The sequence below is a fragment of the Oryza sativa genome, chromosome 1, assembly GCF_034140825.1.
Source record: "Oryza sativa Japonica Group chromosome 1, ASM3414082v1".
Lineage (NCBI taxonomy): Eukaryota > Viridiplantae > Streptophyta > Magnoliopsida > Poales > Poaceae > Oryza > Oryza sativa.
In genome coordinates, this window is record NC_089035.1 from 20,212,452 (window position 1) to 20,218,831 (window position 6,380).

The 6,380-nt window shown below is 46.1% G+C and overlaps 1 non-coding gene across 1 annotated transcript; it reads left to right on the top strand.

Annotated features, from left to right (window-relative positions):
* The first annotated feature begins 1,328 nt into the window (after nt 1-1,328).
* LOC112937674 (small nucleolar RNA R71) lies at nt 1,329-1,435 on the top strand. Its single transcript, XR_003240337.1, has one exon. It is a non-coding gene; the product is annotated as a small nucleolar RNA R71 (small nucleolar RNA).
* Nucleotides 1,436-6,380: the final 4,945 nt, after the last annotated feature.

The window sequence follows — 6,380 nt, forward strand, 5'->3', positions numbered from 1 at the left end:
CGTCATTGAGGAGTAATCTTGAGCGTCCACGTGGAGGGCCATCCTGTCTGGGCGCCACCAGGGTTCGGGCGAACCCCTGGTTCGGCCCAGCAGGCCTCGAGCTTCGGTACAGGCACTAACAGGTGGGTCCTTTAGGCGGTTGTGGCAGTTAAGTCGGTTTCCGGACGGTTACACCTGACATGTGGACCCTCCTTATCCTCTAGCTTGCTTAGGAGTGAGGTTTTCTTCACTTTCTCTTTATTTTATTTGATAATTCATGCAACATGTTATTTTCCAAGTACAAGTGGAGATAGAGATTATTTAGAAACGGTCGAACTTTGTCGGTAACGACCGTCAACAAAACCCCCCATCAACGGAATGTTGATGTGGATCTTTTGGATGACATCCATGAACCAGGCGAATTGCTGTCCACGGAGGGCTTCTTCTAGCATTGAGGAAATGGCAGCAACGTTGTATCACAGTACTCCTACGGTTTGTCGGGCTACGCCTCCTCTTCTTCCTCGGGCCGCGCTTCCTTGGCAGCTTGCCTTGTGCCTGTAGTGTTAGGATTTGGCGGATCCCGAGTAGATTTTCCTCCCCTTGTGGTGATCGCCTTAACATTCTCTAAGGACGGTTCGGGTTGCCCCAGAATCCGTCCCGCCTCATTAGCAGGAACTAAAGCGGCTAACTGCGCCAGCTGGGTTTCTATCATCTTATTAACGCTTAGCCGGTTTTGGAAAGCAGAAGCAAAGCCTTCTAGCTTAACATTTATATTCTCTAAGACTTTATCATTCAAGGCAAGCTTTTTGTTTATAGCGTCAGTGGTTTTAGCTTGCGCGAAAACTAAGTCCTTTAAGGAGGGCTGATTGAAATTACCGTTATTGTTGCCGTTGTTGTTGCTGCCTCCTTGGTAGTATGGCTGGGGCTAGTTCCACCCCTGGCCTCCTTGCGGCCGAAAGCCGTTGTTCCCCATGAACATGGCTTCTTCATGAGTCTCGGGGCAGTCATTCCCCGAGTGACCCGTACTCCCGCAGACCTCGCAAGTGTTGTGCGAGTCTACTGCCTTGACGGAGGCCTACGGTTTGGCCTTCTCCTGATCGTCCAGCTTCTTCATCAGGAGATCCAGCTTGGCGGCCAACATGTCCGTCTTCTTGACGGTATGCATACCACGCTGGCGGGTCTGGAGTCGTTCTTCGCTCCAGCCCATGTTGGACACCATCTTCTTGATAAGATCAATGGCCGCTCGGACCATCTTCGAGAAGAAGGTTCCTCCAGCAACAACGTCCAGGTGATCCATGGACGAGAGAGTGAGCCCATTGTAGAAACTCTGTAGGATGAGCCAGTTGTCCATCCCGTTGTGAGGACAGGCGGCCACATACTCCTGCAGACGTTCCCATGCTTTGGGAATAGTCTCATCCCTTGTCTGCTGGAAACTTGAAATCCTTCCACGAAGGGCGTTGGTCTTGCCCATCGGGAAGAACTTCGAGAGGAACGCCGTGGAGCACTTGTCCCAGGTATTGACAGTTGCCCGGTTCGCATAGAACCACTGTTTTGCCTTTCCCAGGAGTGAGAAAGGAAACAGACGGAGCCTAACGGCGTCTGGACTGACCCGTAAGTGCTGCAAATATCCAGGAACTGCTGTAAGTGAGCACTTGCATCCTCGTTCGGCTTGCCACAGAATGGGCTTGCCTACGCCATGGTGATCAGGCTGCTCTTGAGGTCAAAGTCCGTGTCTCCAATATTGACAGTCAGCCTAACGGGCACATTGTCAGCAGAGGGGGCAGTGAATTCGCGGAGTGTCTTATCGGCCATATTCCTGAAAATTTGTGGCGCTTGGTGTCACGCCCTGAAAATCGCCTAAATTAATAATCCATCTTTTAAATCATTTTTAGAAATTATTTTAAAAGCCTACAAGTTAAACTCTAATAATCTAGGAAAAATTTCAACACAAAATTGAGCTAGATAAAATTTTATTAAATACTTTGCTTGTTTATCTATTTTCTAGATTTTTCTGGGAATTATTTGAGCAAGGAAAGTATTTTTAATAAATGAAACATCATTTCACGAATTATTTTAATTGGAAAAGTTTTTAAAATCCTCCCCTAAGCCGTTGGGCCGTTTTCGGCCCAACATCTCTCTCTCCTCGCGCGCGCCGAGCGGCCCAAGCCGCCGCCGCCCCACCCCTCCTCTCAGCCGCCGACATGTGGGGCCCACATGTCGGGGTCATCCCCTACCTCCGGCCGGCCGAACCGAGCCCGAGCCGCCGCCGTTCTCCGCCGAATCCGCCTCAACCGGTCGCCCCCGAGTCCAATTGCTTGAGGGGAAATCATTTTCTCCTTATCCTCTCCCTTTCCCCTAAGGTTTCGGGGATCAATTTTGCCCGGATAAACCCAAATTGAATTCGTTTTGAGTTTATCTCTCCAATCTAACCCTAGGATTTTCCGGCTTCGATTCCTCTCGTTTGGAGTCCGATCTCTCTAATCCAAGTGTTGGCAACTTTTTTGACAAGTTGACAAGCACGATCGCAGCACCTTAAGCCTTGCGGTGATCCTAGAGTCGTCAACCACCTCGATCTAGCAAAGAGCTAAACCTAGATGGGTTTTGATAACTAAACCGGCTAGCGGAACCGATTTCTAGATAACTACCCGTCTCGTGGGCAAAACGGAAGGTTTTCAGGACAAACCTACAAAGGGATGTCGCACTCTCGCAGCGGCGGCGGACGGTTTACGGCGCAAACCGACAAAGATGGACAAACTAAGAGAAAACTAAAAGCAATATGAAAAAACGATTCGATTGATTGATTGTAGATTGGTTTTTTACAATGAACCGGCCATGTCCCTTATATAGGGGTTGGTCTTGCCCTCTACAGGCCCTCCTCCACGTCCAACTCGGGGTGGAGACCAAAGGAAACCCAAAACATGCCTTCCAGAGTAAGGAAACCCCGAGACCCGACAAAACACAATCGGACTCGGTCCTGCCGGTCAGACCGGCCACACACCGTCGGTCTGACCGGCCCTCAACCGGCGGTCTGACCGCCCAACACACGGCGGTCAGACCGGCCAACTCGGAGGAAACCGGTAGACTTCCAAATTTTGGCAATCCTTCCTATTTTAATCCTAGGTGTCAAATTTGGGTGTAAACACATGCCCCCTGCCTTTTTGATGAACAACGTGAATCTAAAAGCATAGAACATGTTTTTGGTCTTAGGACGATAATCCAATTACCGGCCATAGTACCTCCTAAGCGTCTTGCCAAACACTCGGGAAGTATATCTTCAAGTATTTCCCGTTGATCGCTCGCTGAAAACGCTCCCCTTGAAGTGTCTCAAAAAAGTATGCGTTCCCTCGAACAATGCCGCATACTCGATAAGGACCCTCCCAACTAGGAGACCACTTACCGAACTCCTTGGATCGAGTACCCAAAGGCAAAATTGTCTTCCAAACCAAGTCTCCAACTTGAAACAACTTTGCTTTCACCCTCTTGTTATACGCCTTGGCCACCCTCTTCTTCTCTTTCTCTATCTCTTCCAATGCCTTCAAGCGCTTGTCGATGACTTCATCAAGATTGTCTCCCATCAACATCTTGTAATCTTCACTTGACAAATCATCTTGCTTGATATAACGAAGAGGACCAAGATTTACCTCCACCGGTAAAACGGCTTCTTGACCATACACCAACTCAAAAGGAGTAACTTTAGTGGCACCATGTTTAGATATCCTATGCGCCCACAATGCTTCAGAAAGCACCTCATGCCACCTCTTTGGGTATTCCTCAATCTTCTTCTTCACCAACTTCAACAATGTTTTATTACTCGACTCGGCTTGCCCATTAGCCTGAGCGTAGTAAGGAGAAGAACTCAACAATTTAATACCATAAGATTCGGTAAAACTCTTCACTTCCTTAGACATAAAAGAAGCACCTTGATCCGTAATTAATGTTTGCGGAATACCGAATCTATGAATAATATGCTTCAAAATAAAGTCAATTACCTCCGTATGAGTCATATTCTTCAAAGGCACGGCTTCGGCCCACTTGGTGAAGTAATCCGTAGCAACTAGCACCAACCTATGCCCCTTTGATGATGAAGGATAAATTTAACCAATGAAATCCAAGGCCCATCCTCGGAACGGCCATGGTTTGATTATGGGGTTCAACACGGCGGCGGGCGTCAATTGAACATTGCCGAACCGTTGACAAGCCTCGCATCCTTTATAATACTTGAAGCAATCATCAATCATCTTTGGCCAATAGAACCCCGCTCTCCTAAGCAACCAATTCATCTTGTGGGCCGATTGATGAGTTCCACAAATTCCTTCATATACCTCTCCCATAGCCACTTTAGATTGATTTTCATCTAGGCACTTCCACAAGACACCATCTATATTTTGGCGATACAAATCTCCATCAAGCAATGTATATTTGAACGCTTGCCGCCGAATTTTCCGATCAACCTTGAGTGTAGGATCTTTCAAATATCGAATCAAAGGAATTCTCCAATCCTCTTCTGTTCCCTGGGCACAAATATCCGAATTCACACTTAATTCGGCTTCTAAATTAATTGAAGCGTGCCCCCCAGCGTTCTGCCTAGAACCGGTCAGACCGGCTACACAAGGCCGGTCAGACCACTCGGGGTCGCCGGTCAGACCGGCAGCATGCGGCCGGTCAGACTGCCCCTGGTCACCAGTCAGACCGGCCGTGCAATGTCGGTCAGACCGCCCCTGGTCTCCAGTTTTGCCAATTTCGCACAAAGATTTAAAATCAAGCACCGGCTTTTCTAATATCAGAAATAATCCCTTCTTCACATTATAACCAGATGCTTGTTGTGCCAAGTCATTTGCTCTAGAATTATCACGCCTAGCAATATGTCTAATAGCAAAATTATCAAAATTGGCAATAATATCCAAACATGAATCGAGGTACCTATTTAGTGATCCGTCCAAGCATTTGTAGACTCCGGCGACTTGTTGCACCACCAATTCCGAATCACCAAAAGCCTCCACGTACTTAGCTCCAACCATCTCCATAACTTGTAAGCCGAACAATAAAGCATTGTATTCGGCTTGATTATTTGTACAATAATACTCCAAACGAACCGATGCTTCATAACACATGCCATTAGGTGAAAATAAAACTACCCCTATGCATTGACCTTCTTTGCAAGAAGAACCATCAAAATAAATTCTCCAAGGTATAACTTCGACTAAGCAAACCTCCCCCTATAAGCAATATCTATATGATGGTCTACTATAAAATCACATACAATTTGGCCTTTCATAGATTTCAATGGTTCATAAGACAAATCATATTCTATCAAAGCATACACCCACTTGCCAATTCTCCCACTTAGAATTGGCCTTTGCAACATGTGTTTAATAACATCGGCTTGACAAGTAACTATGCATGTACTAGATAACTAATAATGCCTCAATTTGGTACAAGCATAGTATAAGCATAAACAAAGTCTCTCTATAAAGACATACCTCGTTTCGGCATCCAAAAGACGGCGGCTCAAAAATGTAATGATATATTCCTTGCCATCTTCCTCTTGCGTCAAAATGGCACCAATGACTTTGTCCTCGGAGGCAATATATAACCGAAAAGGCTTTCCGGCTTTAGACGCTCACACAACGGGTGGAGTAGACAAATATCTCTTCAACTCTTCAAACGCCTCTTGTTGTTTTGCCCACCAAGTAAAATCGGCTTCCCTTTTCAAACGAAGTATAGGAACAAAAGCATCGATTTTACCCGCTAGGTTAGAAATAAACATTCTCAAACAATTCATCTTACCTAGCAACTTTTGAACTTCCTTCTTGCATGTCGGCGCTTTGAAATCACGAATCTTTTCTATCTTCTTAGGATCAATCTCAACTCCTCTCTCATGCACCATGAATCCTAAGAACTTCCCCGCTGACACACCAAAAGCACATTTAAGTGGGTTCATCTTCAAACCATACCGGCGCATCCTCTCAAAAGCTAATCTCAAATCGGCTATGTGTCCTTCCATACCATCCGATTTGACAACAATATCATCAATATAGATCTCTAAGATAATACCTAGCAAATCATGGAAGATCAAATTCATTGCGCTTTGATACGTTGCACCGGCATTCTTCAACCCAAAAGTCATGACAACCCACTCAAATAAACCAACAAACCCCGGGCACCTAAAAGCCGTCTTGTACATATCCTCTTCTGCCATAAAGATTTGATTGTAGCCGGCATTACCATCTAGAAAGCTAATCACCTTATGACCCGAGGCATCATTAATCATCTTGTCGGCTATAGGCATAGGATACTCATCTTTGGGAGTAGCTTTATTTAAATCTCTAAAATTTATGCAAACTCTAATCTTACCACTCCCCTTCTTCTCCACCGGGACTATGCTAGAAACCCAATCCGCA